Source organism: Nomascus leucogenys, chromosome 17, assembly GCF_006542625.1.
Source record: "Nomascus leucogenys isolate Asia chromosome 17, Asia_NLE_v1, whole genome shotgun sequence".
In the NCBI taxonomy this organism is placed as follows: domain Eukaryota; kingdom Metazoa; phylum Chordata; class Mammalia; order Primates; family Hylobatidae; genus Nomascus; species Nomascus leucogenys.
The window spans coordinates 21850832-21867820 of record NC_044397.1 but is presented as its reverse complement, the minus strand read 5'-3'; the positions used below and the strand labels follow the sequence as shown (position 1 = coordinate 21867820).

Genomic DNA, 16989 nt, shown 5'->3' with positions numbered 1-16989 from the left:
TAGAACTCAGGATTAAGAAACTCACTGAAAACCACACAACCAACAAGCAGGTTGGAAATTGAACAACCTGTTCCTCAATGACTCCTGGGTAAATAATGAAATTAAGGCAGAAATCAATAAATTCTTTAAAACCAATTAGAACAAAAAGACAATGCACCAGAATTTCTGGGACACAGCAAAAGCAGTGTTAAGAGGGAAATTTATAGCACTACGTGCCCACATCAGAAAGCTAGAGAGATCTCAGGAAGGGGAACATCACACTCCGGGGACTGTTGTGGGGTGGGGGGAAGGGGGAGGGATAGCATTAGGAGATATATCTAATGCTAAATGATGAGTTAATGGGTGCAGCACACCAACATGGCACATGTATACATATGTAAGAAACCTGCACATTGTGCACATGTACCCTAAAACTTAAAGTATAATAATAATAAAATAAAATAAAATAAAAAGATATAAAAAAGAAAGCCAGAGAGATCTCAAATCAACACCCTCACATCACAATTAAAAAAACTAGAGAAGCAAGAGTAAACAAATCCAAAAGCTAGCGGAAGACAAGAAATAACTAAGATGAGAGCAGAACTGAAGGAGATGGAGATAAAAAAAATCCTTCAAAAATCAATGAATCCAGGAGCTTGGTTTTTTGAAAAAAATTAATAAAATAGACTACTAGCTAGATTAATAAATAGGAAAAGAGAGAAGAATTAAATAGACACAATAAAAAATAATAAAGGGATATCACCACTGACGCTGAAGAAATACAAACTACCACCAGAGAATGCTATAAACACCTCTACACAAATAAACTAGAAAATCTAGAAGAAATTGATAAATTCCTAGATACATACACTCTCCCAAGACTAAACTAGAAAAAAGTTGAGTCCCTGAATAGGCCAATGACAAGTTCTGAAACTGAGGCAGTGAAAAAGGACCTACCAACCAAAAAAAAGCCCAGGACCAGACAGATTCACAGCTGAATTCTACCAGAGGTACAAAGACGAGCTGGTATCATTCCTTCTGAAACTATTCCAAACAATTGAAAGGATGGACTCCTCCCTAACTCATTTTATGAGGCCAGCATCATCCTGATACTAAAACCTGGCGGAGACACAACAAAAAAAGAAAACTTCAGGCCAATATCCCTGATGAACATCAATGAAAAATTCCTCAAGGAAATACTGGCAAACCAAATCCAGCAGCACATCAAAAAGCTTATCCACCACGATCAAGTCAGCCTTATCCCAGGGATGAAAGGCTGGTTCAAAATACACAAATCAATAAATGTAATCCATCACATAAACAGAACTAGTGACAAAAGCACATGATTATCTCAATAAATGCAGAAAAGGCCTTCAATATAATTCAACATCTTTTCATGTTAAAACTTCTCAATAAACTATGTATTGATGAAAAATATCTCAAAATAATAAAAGCTATTTATGACAAACCCACAGCTAATGTCATACTGAATAGGCAAAAGCTAGAAGCATTCCCTTTGAAAACTGGCACAAGACAAGGATGCCCCCCCATCGCTCCTAATCAACATAGTATTAGAAGTTCTGGGCAGGCCAATGAGGCAAGAGAAAGAAATAAATAGGAAGAGAGGAAGTTGTAATTAGTTTGTTTTCTTGCTTCTGATAAAGACATTCCTGATAAAGAAAAGAGTTTAATTGGACTTACAGTTCCTCGTGGCTGGGGAGGCCTCGGAATCATGGTGGGAGATGAAAGACACTTCTTATATGGCAGAGAAAAATGAGGAAGAAGCAAAAGCAGAAACCCCTGATAAGCCCATCAGATCCTGTGAGACTTATTCACTATCACAAGAATAGCACGAGAATGACCAGCCCCCATGATTCAATTACCTCTCCCTGGGTCCCTCCCACAACATGTGAGAACTCTGGGAAATACATTTCAAGTTGAGGTTTTGGTGGAGACACAGCCAAACCACATCAGAAGTCAAATTATCTCTGTTTGCAGATGACATGATTCTATATTTAGAAAACCCCATCGTCTCAGCCCAAAAACTCCTTAAGCTAATAAGCAACTTCAGTAAAGTCTCAGGATACAAAATCAATGTGCAAAAATCACAAGCATTGCCATCCACCAACAGTAAAAAAGCAGAGAGCCAAATCATGAATGAACTCCCATTCACCATTGCTACAGAGATAACAAAATACCTAGGAATGCAGCTAGCAAGGGATGTGAAGGACCTCTTCAAGGAGAACTGCAAATCACTGCTCAAACAAATGAGAGAGTACACAAACAAATGGAAAAACATTTCATGCTTACGTATAGGAAGAATCAATATGATGAAAATGGCCATACTTTCCAAAGTAATTTATAGATTCAATGCTATTCCCATCAAACTACAACTGACATTCTTCACAGAATTAGAAAACTGCTTTAAATTTCATATGAAACCAGAAAAGAGCCAGTATAGTCAAGACAATAATAAGAAAAAGGACAAAGCTGGAACCATCCTGCTACCCAACTTCAAATTATACTACAAGGCTACAGTAACCAAAACAGCATGGTCCTGGTACCAAAACAGATATATAGCCTGAAGGAACAGAACGGAGGCCTCAGAAATAACATCAACAACCATCTGTTCTTTGACAAACTGAACGAAAAGAAGCAATGGGGAAAGGATTCCCTATTTAATAAATGGTGCTTAGAAAACTGGCTAGCCATAGGCAGAAAACAGAAACTGGACCCCTTCCTTACACCTTATACAAAAATTAACTCAAGATGGATTAAAGACTTAAATGTAAAACCCAAAACTGTGAAAACCCTAGAAGAAAACCTAGGCAATACCATTCGGGACACAGGCATGGGCAAAGATTTTATGACAAAAAACATCAAAAACAATTGCAACAAAAGCCAAAATTGACAAATGGGATCTAATTAAACTAAAGTGCTTCTACGTAGCAAAAGAAACTAGCATCAGAGTGAATGGGCAACCTACAGAATGGGAGAAAATTTTTGCAATCTATGCATCTGACAAAGGGCTAATATCCAGAATCTACAAGGAATTTAAGCAAATTTACAAGAAAATAAACAAACAACCCCATCAAAAAGTGGTCAAAGGATATGAACAGACACTTATCAAAAGAAGACATCTATGTAGCCAACAAACATATGAAAAAAAACTCAACATCACTAATCATTAGAGAAATGCAAATCAAAACCACAATAAGATACCATCTCACAGAATGGCAATTATTAAAAAGTCAAGAAACAATACATGCTGGCAAGTCCATGGAGAAATAGAAACTCTTTTACACCATTGGTGGAAATGTAAACTAGGTCAACCATTGTGGAAGACAGTGTGGCGATTCCTCAAGGATCTAGAACCAGAAATACCATTTGACCCAGCAATTGTATTACTGCGTATACACCCCAAGGAATATAAATAATTCTACTATAAAGATACATGCACACATATGTTTATTGCAGCACTATTTACAATAGCAAAGACATGGAACCAACCCAAATTCTCATCAATGAAAAGACTGGATAAAGAAAATGTGGTACATATACACCATAGAATACTATGCAGCCATAAAAAGAAATGAGATCATGTCCTTTGCAGGGACATGGACGGAGCTGGAAGCCATTATCCTCAGCAAACTAACACAGCAACAGAGAAGCAAACACATGTTCTCACTCATAAGTGGTAATTGAATGATGAGAAAATATGGACACAGGGAGGGGAATAATACACACCGCAGCCTGTCAGTGGGGGAGGGGAGGGAGAGCATCGGGACAAATAGCTAATGCATGTGGGGCTTAAAACCTATGTGAAGGGTTGATAGGTGCAGCAAACCAGCATGGCACACATATATCTGTGTAGTAAACCTGCACGTTCTGCACATGTATCCCAGACCTTAAAGTAAAAATAAAATAAAATAACAAAAAGAAAAAAAATGGATAAAGAAAATGTGGCCATTTCTTTATACACCATGGAATACTACACAGTCATAAAAAAGAATAACAATCATGTTCTTTGCTGTAATATTGATGTAGGTGGAGGCCATTACCATAAGCAAATTAATACAGGAACAGAAAAACCAAATATCACATGTTCTCACTTATAAGCGAAAGCCAAACATTGGGTACTCATGGACATAGAGATGGCCACAATAGACACTGGAGACTGCCAGAAAGGGGAAGGAGAAGGGAGGTCTAGTGTTGAAAAGTTACCTACTGGGTACTATGCTCAGTACCTGGGTGATGGAATCAATTTTACCCTGAACCTCAATATCTCGCATATATCCAGATAACAAACCTGCATATGTACCCTCTGAATCTAAAAAGTTGAAATTATTTAAAAACAGAAAATCAATAGAGAAAATCAACAAAACCAAAAGCTATCCTTTTTGAAAAGGCCAGTAAAATTGATAAGTTTCTAGCCAGGCTATATAAGAAAGAAGACAGAACAAATAAACCAATGTCAGAAATGAAAGATGGAATATCAGTACATTTCCCAAGGACATTAAAAGGATAATAATGAAATGTTATGAATGACTCTATGACAACGATTTGATAACCTAGATGAAATGGGCCAATTCCTTGAAAGACAAGATCTTCTAAAACTCACATAAGAAGAAATAGACAATCTGACTAGGACTATATGTTTTAAGGAAATTTAATCAATGATTGATAACCTTCTAAAACAAAAAAAAATACCAGATGGGTTTACTGGTGAACTCTAACTAATATTTATTTTTTTAAAAATCATACAAATTCTCTGTAATTTCTTTTAGAAGACAGAAGTAGAGGAAGTACTTCCTAAGCCATTCTATGATGCAAATATTACTTACTCTAATACCCAAACTAGACAAAAACATCACAAGAAAAGAAAACCATGGATCAAAATTTCTGATGAATATAGAACAATAATCCTCTACAAAAATTAGGAAATTAAATTTAATCGTGTACTATTAGGTTGGCGCAAAGGTAATTGCGATTTTCACCATTATTGTTTTTCTGTTTGTTTGTTTGTTTGTTTGTTTTTGAGATGGAGTCTCGCTGTTGTCACCCAGGCTGGAATGCAATGGCGTGATCTAGGTTCACTGCAACCTCCTCCTCCCGGGTTCCAGCATTTCTCCTGCCTCAGCCTCCCAAGTAGCTGAGATTGCGGTGCCCACGACCACGTCCGGCTAATTTTTGTATTTTTAGTAAAGATGGGGTTTAGCCATGTTGGCCAGGCTGATCTCAAACTCCTGACCGCAGGTGATCCACCGACCTCGGCATCCCAAAGTGCTGGGATTACTGGCATGAACCACTGCGCCCGGCCTGCCATTATTGTTAAATGGCAAAAATTGCAATTACTTTTGCACCAATCTAACAAAAGAGTTATGTACCATGACCAAATAGGATTTATACCAGGTATGCAAGTCTAGTTCAACATTCAAAAATCAATTACTATAACCTACCACCACAATAAACTAAAGAAAATAAAAAACACATGATCATATCAATGGATACAAAAAAGCATTTGACAAAATTCAACACCTTTTCATGATTTAAAAAAATTATTAAACTAGGATAGAGGGGAACTTCCTCAAGTTAGTAGGGAATTTCTATGAAAACCTACAGCTAACATCATGCTTAATGGTTCAAAACTAGAAGCTTTTCCACTAACATCGAGAACAAAGCAAGAACGTCCCCTCTTATGATTGCTTTTGAATATCATACTAGAATTCCAGTTAAATACAATAAGACAAGAAAAGGATATAAAAGGCATGCAGATTGGGAAGGAAGAAATCAAACTGTCTTTGTTCACAGAGAACATGTCCATTTATATAGAAAATATGAAAGAATCAACAAAAAACCTTTTGGAACTAATAAGCGATTATAGCAAGGCTACTATAGCAAGGTTGCAGGAGGAAAGGTTAATAAGCAAGAATTAATCACTTTCCTATATATAAGCAATAAACAAGTGGAATATGAAATTAAAAACATACTACCATTTACATTATCACACCCCAGAACGAAATACTTAGATATAAATTAACAAAACATGTCTAATATCTATATGAGGGAAACTATAAAACTTTTATGAAAGATGTCAAAGAACTCGGTAAATGGAGAGATATTCCATATTCATGAATAGAAAGGCTTAATATTGTCAACATATCATTCCTTCACAACTCGATATATAGATTCATTGCAATCCTAGTAAAATCCCACAAAGTTACTTTGTGGATATCAACAAACTGATTATAGTGTTTATATGGACCAACAAAAGGCCCAGAATAGCCGATTCAATATTGAAGGAGAATAGCGAAGTCAGAGGACTGACATTACCCAACCTCAAGATTTACTATAGAGTAATTAAGACAGTGTGGTATGGGTGAAAGAATAGAGAAATCAATCAACAGAACAGAATACAGAACCCAGAAATAGACCTATATATAAACAAAGTCAACTGATCTTTGACAAAGGAACAAAGGCAATAAAATGGAGCAAAGACAGTTTTTCAGCAATAGGGTGGAAAAACCAACATCCACATGCAAAAAAGAAAAAGAAAAAGAATCTAGACACAGACCTTGGATCCTTTACAAAAAATAATTATAAATGAACATAGACTCATAGACCTAAATATAAAATGCAAAAATATAAAACCATAGAAGACAATATTTTTTAAAGTCCTAAACTACCTTGTGTAATTTTTTATATTTTTAATGGACCTGACATTGTAAACATAGGCAAATTACTTTTTAGATACAACACCAAAGGCATGATCCATGAAAGAAAGGATTGATAAACTAGATTTCACTAAAATTAAAACTTCTACTCTGTGAAAGACAGTGTTAACAGAATGAGAAAACAAGCCAGAGTAGGAAAAAACATTTGCAAAAGAAATGTCTAATAACAGAATGTTGTTCAAAACATACAAAGAACTCTTAAAACTCAACAATAAGAAAATGAACAATCCAATTATAAAATGGGCCAAAGACCTTAACAGACTTCTCACCAAAGAAGATATACAGATGCCAATTAAGCTTATGAAAAGATGTTCAACATCATATGTCCTTAGGGATTTGCAAATTAAAACAATGAGATACCACTACACAACTACTAGAATGGTGAAACTTCAGAATACTGGCCACACTAAATGCTGGCTAGGATACAGAGATAAAGAATTCCCATTCTTTACTAGTATATATGCAAAATGGTAGAGCCATGTTCAACAAAGACAGTTTTGGCAGTTTCCTACAAATCTAAATGTATCCTTACCACACAATCCAGCAATCTCATTTCTTGTTATTACCCAAAGGAGCTGAAAACTTATGCCTACATGAAAACCCACCTACAATGTTTATGGAAACTTTAATTGTACTTGCCAAAACCTGGAAGCCACCAAGATGTCCTTCAGTAGTTGAGTAGATAAATAAACTGTGATTTATCCAGACCAGAATATTATTCAGTACTAAAAAAGAAATGAATTATCAAGCCATGAAAAACATAGAGGAAACTTAAACGCATGTTACTAAGTGAAAGAAACCAATCCTGAAAAGGCTACATTTTATATGTTCCAACTATATCACATTCTGGGAAAGACAAAATTATGGAAATGGTATAAAAATATTAGTGATTAGTAACAGTAAAAAGATTAGGGAGAAAGAGATAAATAGGCTGAGCACAGAGGATTTTTATGACAGCAAAACTCTTCTGTATGATATTACAATGGTGAATACATGTCATTATACATTTGCCAAACTCCCTGAATGAACAACACCAAAAATAAACCCTAATATAAACTATAGACTTTGGGTAATAATGATGTGTCAATGTAAGTTAATTAATTGTGTATGCCACCCTGTTGAAGAATGCTGATAGGAGGTAGGTTGTACATGTATGGCAACAGGGAGTATGTGGGAACTCTGTATTTTCCACTCAATGTTGCTATGAACCTAAAACTGCTCTAGAAATAGAGTTTATTATTATTATTATTGTTATTATTATTATTTGAGATGGAGTCTTGCTTTGTCATCCAGGCTGGAGTGCAGTGGTGTAATCTTGGCTCACTGCAACCTCTGCCTCCCAGGTTCAAGAAATTCTCCTGCCTCAGCCTCTCCAGTAGCTGAGATTACAGATGTCCGCCACCTTGCCTGGCTAATTTTTTTTTTTTTTTTTTGGATTTTTAGTAGAGATGGGATTTCACCATGTTGGCCAGGCTGGTTTCAAACTCCTGACCTCAAGTGATCTGCCCCCCTCAGCCTCCGAAAGTGCTGGGATTATAGGCATGCACCACCGTACCTGGCCTACTTTATTAATTTTTAAAGAATGCTTGCCCATTCGTACTAAGTCTCCATCTCAGTCTGCTACCTGGCATTTCTTGCACTTACACAAATTTGTCTTTCGACTGTCTGACCCATTTTTGTGTTCCCTATGCAGGCTATCACTTTTCATGAGCAAGCGCTTACCTCTTCTATCTATTACCATGCTCTACCTTTCTCTTCCAAACCTGGTACACAGTTTAATGAACTACGATGTGTAGTGGTGGAGAGAGTTTGTATGGGCTTTGATTTAGAGTCAGACAAAACACGTTTCACATCCTGGTTCTACTTAGCCACTAGAAATATAATAATGCATAAACTACTTAGATATTCTGCACTTTAGTATCCTTTTCTATTCAATATGCTTAATAGTACTTGCATCATAGGTTTGTTGTATAGAATAAATGAGATAATGTATGCAAATATTAAAACATCAAGCTGTGTCGGGCGTGCAGTAAGCACTCAGTAAATGCTAATTCACTTTTAGCAAAATTTGGCTATCATTTTTGAAACATTGACAATTACTGTCACCATGTCTGAAAATCTCTTAATGCTGGCCATGGCGAGACTCTGTCTCAAAAAAAAAAAAAAAATGCTGGCCATGCCAGTTACTTGCTTTTTGGACCAAAAAAACATATTTCTTACATTTCCACAGCAGGCTACATTTCCCAGGCCACAGTGTCAGCTGGCTGACAGATAAGTCTAGCCATCAGGAGGCAATGACAATAGATTGGAAGGCAGAAGGAAATGAGAGGCCAGGGTATAGCTCATCTTCTCTCTCTTCCTCAGGCAGCCTCTTCTAGCAGCAGCATCTGCAAGGGACAGGTTTTCGCTCCTGGGCCCAGCTTCCCTGGAGATCCTCTGCCGTTTAGCTACTTGTGATCAAGCAGGCCTAACTCTAGGGCTCCGGTAACACCACATCCTCCTTTGGTTCTCCAGCCCCGTGTATGGTGATGTTTTCTCCTACAACAAAGGTCTTCACTTCCTCACCAACTTGTTTTTTTGCTTTTCAGCTCTCCCAACTCTTGTAACTAGTTCCCAGTACTAATTCCCTCTATTTCAGTACATGCCATGTGCTGTGTTATCCTGAAGAAGCCAAGTCAGAGTTATCCAAATTAACAATGAACTTCGTCTTATATATTGGCCCAATGTACATGTGATTATTTATAAGACACAGCCTTTTAATCAAGCTTTATTCCTATAAATCAAATGCCTATGTTTGCAAAGCTCATATTGATAGCAGAGAGTAGAAAGAATTAAAGCAGTTTATAAGGCTTAGGGGCATTGCTGAGAAGCATGAGGTAATTCCTCTCTTTAACATAAACGAGTCTATTAGTCATGCATATCATCTCTTCTATGGGCAGCCAAAGACAACCATATTTTCAGGCTGCCATAATGAAGTACCCTATACTGAGTCACTTAAACAGCAGATAGTTATTGTCCCACAATTCTATAAGCTAGAAATCTGGAATTAAGATCTCAACAGGGTCGGTTCCTTCTGAGGGCTGTGAAATCATCAGTTCCATGCCTCTGGTGATTCACTGGGGATTTTAGTGTTTCTTGACGTGTAGAAGCATCACCTAATCACTGCCTTTACCTCCACATGACATTCTCCCTGTGTTTCTGTGTCCAAACTTTTCTTTTTTACGAGTACACCAGTGATATTAGTTTGGGGCCCATCTTACTCCAGTATGACCTCATCTCATCTATTTGTATCTGCAATGACCCTATTTCTAAATAAGATCACTTTCTGAGGTACTAGTGGTTAGGAGTTCAGCGCAATAATTTGTGAAGATGCAATTCAATCCACAACACAGGCCAAGGTGCTCATTAGGAGAATTTAATCTTTTAAAGGTTGCTGCAAAATCTAGATGCCTCTTTGAACATAATCTTTATTTTACTAAAATACAAAATCTGCAAGTGTTTTTATTTTTTTCTAGAGCATTTGGAAGAGAAAAGGGAGAAAATTCAAATGCAATCAATTCTTTCCTTCATTCACAACCCTAGGTACTAAGTGATTTGTGAAGATATTAGTTTATGTTTCAAACTTATATATGGTATTGAATGATATAAATGTATATAATTTATGGTGGCTCTTCCAATTAGTCCTGTTCCTTAAAAAGTCAGATCACCCAGAGACATTTGGGAGGCATATTAATTAGAATCAAATAAGACAGACTAACATTATATGCCATCATTATAAAAGGCACAGTAGAATCAGAAAGGGGTGATCTTCTATAAGTGATTACAGGAAGAGGAGACACTATATTGAAAGAAGGGAGGAGGAAAATAGGACAGAAATAAGCTGAAATTGGTGCCCTGTAAACCAAGAAAGAAGGAGACCAAGATATTATTGCTTAAGACAGCCTAGAAAGTAGGAAAGAGATCAAATGTTAACACAGATATATAGCTTAAAGCCAAATAGGAATAAACTCAAATATACACCTCAAAAGCAAAGCTGCTATAACGAAGTGTTTTTAACTTGTGTTTCTATTTTGATTAAATCAAGGAGAGCATGGGCATTACATATGGGAAGGGGAAAGTAGGTTGTCTACTACCCTCTCAGTGCTAAGCTCTTATTTATGGTATAGATGCTTGGGAGAAATTATTTTATGGAGAAGACTGAGCAGAAAAAATATAAATTTCTTAAGTTTTAAGAAAATTTGCCCAAAAGTCTTTGAATTTTAAAGAGATATGGAAAGCTAGAAATAACTTCACTTTTGAAGGTTCACAGTTGCTTTAGCTTTAAAAGAGGAAAGGCTTGAATTCACCCTTGGGGTACTAACTTTCTTTGAGATTTAAAACCATCATAGTGTGTTTTTCTAATCATGAAAATGCAAAGCAGGTTCCTCTTCTGAAATTAAGAAGTTTGCTATGCTCTCTATGGTCATATGAGATAGTGGCTTTTTTATGGTAAATAATGCATTTCTAGGTCCATGTATCCTTCTAAGAAATATTTGAGGCGGGGCGCGGTGGCTCAGGCTTGTAATCCCAGCACTTTGGGAGGCCGAGGCAAGCGGATCACGAGGTCAGGAGATCGAGACCACGGTGAAACCCTGTCTCTACTAAAAATACAAAAAAATTAGCTGGGCGTGGTGGCGGGTGCCTGTAGTCCCAGCTACTGGGAGAGGCTGAGGCAGGAGAATGGCGTGAACCCGGGAGGCGGAGCTTGCAGTGAGCCGAGATCGCGCCACTGCACTCCAGCCTGGGTGACAGAGCGAGACTCCGTCTCAAAAAAAAAAAAAAAAAAAGAAAGAAATATTTGAAATAATTATTTACATGGCAATGCCTCTGGAGATTATTGTTTATTGGAGGGGTGTGTGCCTGTCTGTGTGTCTGTGTTTGTCTGTGTGTGTGCGCGCGCGTGTGTGTGTGTTCTTGTAGAAGCAATTAACATCTGGAGATTGGAATTGAGACCCTGAAGATTACAAGATCTCATATTCTCCTCAAGCTAGAGGACAACCTATAAAAAATAGATCTGCACTTAATAATGCTTAACTTAACCTTAAGTTTGTGTTTGTGGTCTAATGAATTTTTATGCCAAACAGGATAACTCAGATCTTGGGCAATAAACTATGTCAGTCTATGCACCCTAATGTGAGTGCACTGTTGGAGACTAAAGACAAAGGTGACTTACTATGGAGAGAGGATGGATAATCCTAAAATGGAAATGATTTGGGGATAGAAACTGAAGAATGAATCTTAGACTGGGGATGAGAAAGAGTTCTCCAACTTTAGATCTGTGCAGAAGGCTGACAATTCTCAACGCACAGATTTCCTGAAGTCTTCCCAGAATGATGGGAAAGAATGTTGGTATATGATGGACGTATAGCTAGTTTGAAGTTTCCCTGTATTGCGTACTCATTAGGATAATATTCTGTTATCTTCAAGTCTTAAAGAACAATTTGTTAAACGTTACAATCTAATCTGTGCTTTGAGGAATTAGGAGCATGTCCATGTTTAGGACACAGTAGTATGGAAGACAGCACTTGTATTCTTCCACTTAAGATTGAATATTGACAACACCATCTTCCCAATTTTTGATCAATTTTTGAGTGGGCAGCAAAGCAAGCTAGAGATCTGATTGTGTGGTTACCAGCGTAAAATCAGGCAGAGACAGAACACTATTAGAGACTAATGGAGAAAAAAATTAAAATAAATAAATAAATAAATAAATAAATCTAAGGGAAAAATGGAGGATCTAATTTAAAACAATCCTAGTCTTCAAAAATATTATAGAAGGAAAAGACATGTAAGGAGAGTGGGAGTTTTGGAATCACATTTCCATTATTACTCATATGGGAGTTACTAAGTGAACAACAGATACTTTCAGTTGTCTGTGTAACTTTTTCTGGTAAAGTTGCCAGTTGTGAGGCTTAGAAGTTTCTATGCTTTGTGTCCTGTCTTCTATATAGTATTAAGTGATTCGGCTTTGGTAAATAAACTAATGTATGCTGTTCTTATGAAAGCATTGTTTTTAAAAGTAAAGGCAACAGTACATTCATCTTTCCTTTGCACTTGAGATGATGAAGATCCCTGAGTAACAAAAAGAAAATCTTATTTCAGGTAATAATTTACTTTTCCTCTCTTCCCAACTCTCCTTACTCCCACACTTAAAACTTTTAACCAGTTCTGGGAAAAGGTAGAAAATGCTAAGTTCCACCTCCTCTCCCTGCTTATCCTTTGATAAGCCTGTTAATGAGTAGTGAAATAACCAAGAGAAGAAGAAAAAAGAAGAGAGGTTAAAGGGCCTGAATAATCAACACACTAATTAATCTCATCTGACTAATCCTTGATTCATAAAGGAACATGACAAATGTCCCCAAATATTAACATCACTCTGGCTAGACAGGCTATTGACATTCTCACAAGGCAAAGAAGGAAAAAAAAAAAAAAAAAAAAAAAAAAAAAAAAAAACACCTTTCCTGTAATTATCAAGTAAAAATTCAGGGAGTGTATTTCAGCATGAAGGGGAGAAATAGTGTAAAGTTCTCTCAGCCATCTTCTGGTAGTAACCTAAATAGAAATAAATTGGATCTTATAAAGTTGATGAAAATAACAAATAACGTATGCTTTTATATATTCCAAAAAAGAAAGAAATTTGGAAAGGGTAGATTGGGGATCATGTAGCCCATCCTTCTGTCTCCTGACAGAACAACACTTGCATTTTCAGCCTCACAATTGGCAACTTTACCAGAAAAAAGTAGCTATTTTGCTTGGTAAATACAGGTGGGTCCCACATTTTTCCCAATAAATATGTTCTGTGAAATATGCACAAATCAGATATTTTTAAAAATATAGTCTATGAGATTCCTATCTCAAGACATCACGTAGTAGTTTTTGTCTGTAAATGTCATTTTAGGATTAAATAATTACTTTATTTTTTTTAATTAAAGCATGTCTGTAGTCTAAAAAATAAGTTAATATAATATATTTGTTCTACCCATGCCTCCCTAAAGAACAGAAACACTAATTAGAAATTATATGGACTGATAAATTTGTGGTATTTACTAATAATATAGTTTACCCTCCTGGACAGAGAATTTCAGTCTTCCTTAAGCACTTCCTCAAGCTCTATACTTTACTGAAAGGAATGTTTTATTTGACTTCAGTGCTCCTCCTTGTCTAAGGTCACAATTAATTAGTGGCAGGGCCAGGTTGAGAACTTACCCTTTGTTCTTTGTTTAATGTTCTTTCAATTGTACTACATTGTTTGTCTTCAACACTGCTCTGTTTCAATCCTGTGTTCTGAGTACTCCCTGGATCAAACATTGTCCTCAACTTGTCCATAGCTTCTTGTTCTACCTTCTACACTGGTTCTCTGCATTTTCCCAACTTGTTATTGTTGATAATACAGCTTCATAATGCCCCTCTCCTAAAAGTAACCTTCAAGAGAATCAGTTTAAGGTTGTTCTAAAAAGAATACCAGTAACCAACTATAATTTCTCTTTTCTTGAGGAAACAATTATAATACCCTTTAAGACCAATCAGTCCAGTTCTTTAGGGGAGACAACACTGTCATTGGTCCCCAAGGTCAGCAACTCCAGAAAGGAAAAATTTTTCCTTGAAAACTCAAAATTAACTCAAAAAATTGAGAGAATCAAAAATGCCAAAAAGAATTTTCTTCATTCTTATACTTTTTTAGGTTTGTTTTTCATTTTCCTAGACTAAGTGAAAAAATTCAGATTAAATTATGTGCACCAACTAAGATTTGACCTGACTAATTTGTGTACTATAGAAAGAGACCATGTTCAAATGAGTTAAACACCTTCTATGGCTAACTTTGCTCCTCTCATAGGTGGCAGCTGGGGTGAAGAAAGAGAGAGGGGGAGAAGGTAGTGGGGAGGAGGAAGGAACGAAGGAAACGAAGGAAGGAAGGGAGAAAGGCTGATAGATTATACTGAAGAGATCTCAGAATTCATGGGGATTTTATTATTAAAAAGTGGGGGTTATATATAGCCTTTATGATCCTCATTATTAGGCTTTCACTGCATTTTGATTTTCTTATGTCCTTAAATGTGTGAAAGAATAAAAAATATTCAGATAGCAGGATATGTTATGAGTACCTGGTCCAGGATAAAACAGATTCCACTTGACTAAACAGAACTAGATCCTGTGGTTCTTTTAGGGAAAATATATTCAACTCCCCCATACCAAGCAGGAAGCCAAATTATTTCTTTGTAAAGAGGAATGGAAGAGCAGAAAGGAATGAGAAAACATTTGTCATGCTAGCCTCACTCTAATGCTTTCTGGGACCTCTTTATCTCTTGCTTATTATGTAGTCTCTATAAAAGGTGCAGTCTCTAAAAGCTATCCTACAGCTCTGGAGAATAGTGAAAAGCCATATTCCATGGGCCTCACAGAGAGAATGGTTTCCCCATTGTAATCAGGTGTGGCTCCCCATGGCTGCTCAACCTTAGAAACTTGTAGAGTGTCCCACGGTCGAGGAACTATCAAGGTAATTTTGCTCTGGATAGAGCTCAGAGAGGAGCTGTTCTTCACATGCTATTGATCACAGATGGAAATATATCTTCCTTAACTGGGTAGGCTGCCCTTTAAAGTCTCCCACTTCAATGTAATGGGACAGATTGAATATTTTTCCATGTTAGTGGGTGGAAGTTTTTCCGATGCCACCCAGTTGCTCTTTTCTTCCAGAAAGCAAAATACAGATTTCCTTTGGGTGCAACAGACATCAAGAAATAAAAAATAGCTGTCTCACATGCAATGCAAAATGACATCCAAAGAAATCACACATCAGAAATCACACATGGCAGAAATAAGCTTTCTTTTGAAATATTTTGGCACCTGACACAAGAGCAAAAGAATTGCACAGACCACCTGAAAAAAAAAGATTTCTGTTATAAAAATATTAATTAAATAATATATTTCTTACAGGCTGATCCTGAAAATATAGACTGAGGGCTGCCTATTGAAAAACAATACTTTGTGAAATGTATTTTAATATTTAACAAACTAAGAAATAGCAATTAGACCTGTAAGAACAAATTGAAGCTGGCTTGAGTGCCTACATAATATAGAATCTGTTTTCTTTGCTATAGCCTAAGCAAATCAGGTGCAATGGACTTGGCCCATTATGAACACTTTATGGTAGAGATAGTCAAATAGTCCTCAAGATTTTTTTTAAATCTCCTAAACAGGAAAAGAATCTCTTAAATTCTAATTCAAGTGAGTTCTAATTCATTTTATTAGATATAAATTCCAATATAGAATTTCAAAGGACTAATCATTTTTATTTTGAAAGTCATTGGTTCCTTTTGAAAATTTCTTAATGCTTCTTCTAGAGATAATGAAATTCTCCCCCAAAATAAGTTAAAAGGTGATGCCTGGAGGCAGATTAAGGAAAAGTGTTTGCCTCATTCCTTGAAATGGTGTATTTTTATATGTCTGCAAATACTAAAGACCAGAGAGCTTAAGAACTGAACTTCATATAGCACACCTGTGTGAAATATTAATGAGACAAGTTCTCAACCTGCATGTAACTCAATGGAAGAGTTACCTAGGCAGAGAATTGGCTCAGGAACACCTAATATATTGGTTGAAATGTTAGAGGTGATGTTTGAAGTTTGTAGCCTGTCAGAGCAAGTAAGAATATGAGCTAGTTCACTTGCTGCAATGCCTTACATCTTTTTTTTCTGGATTTTTCTTGATAGCTGGACAACTAAAATAATTTTAGCAGATAAAGTTCTCTAAATTATAGACCTGATGTCATTGCATGCTTCCTGGTCTTTCTCCTAAGGTGAGAGAACTCTTTGTTCTATGGATAATCTTACCATAGGCAGAAAGCAAGTGATGAACAAAATGTTCAAAATGTTGTCCTCATTCTTTAATTTTATACTGATTGTAATATGGCCAGAGCCCTAGGTTTTCCTGTAACCCTTTGCTATGGATATCAGTGTGAACTTAAATATTAAACCTAGGAAGAAATGACCTAATTTTGCAGGTCTCTGAAAAGAGGTATTTTGTCCTATTTTGGGAGGTCAGGTATTTTGCCAATTTTTTATGTGATTTCATTAGATTTCTGTGCACATCAAGTACAAATGGCTTAACCCTAGAGGGAACACTAAGGACATAATGTCCCTCCAGTGTTCGTAATTTTTCATTCCAAAAACATTTATTGAGCTCTTACTATATGCCAGGAATGGGGTTAGGCTCCAGGGATACATAAAAAGGGCTGTGACAA

At 36.4% G+C, this 16989-nt stretch overlaps 1 pseudogene; it reads right to left on the bottom strand.

The window, feature by feature from the left end:
- LOC100593905 overlaps positions 1 to 14078 on the bottom strand; it is a 30468-nt pseudogene extending 16390 nt beyond the window's left edge.
- Positions 14079 to 16989: the final 2911 nt, after the last annotated feature.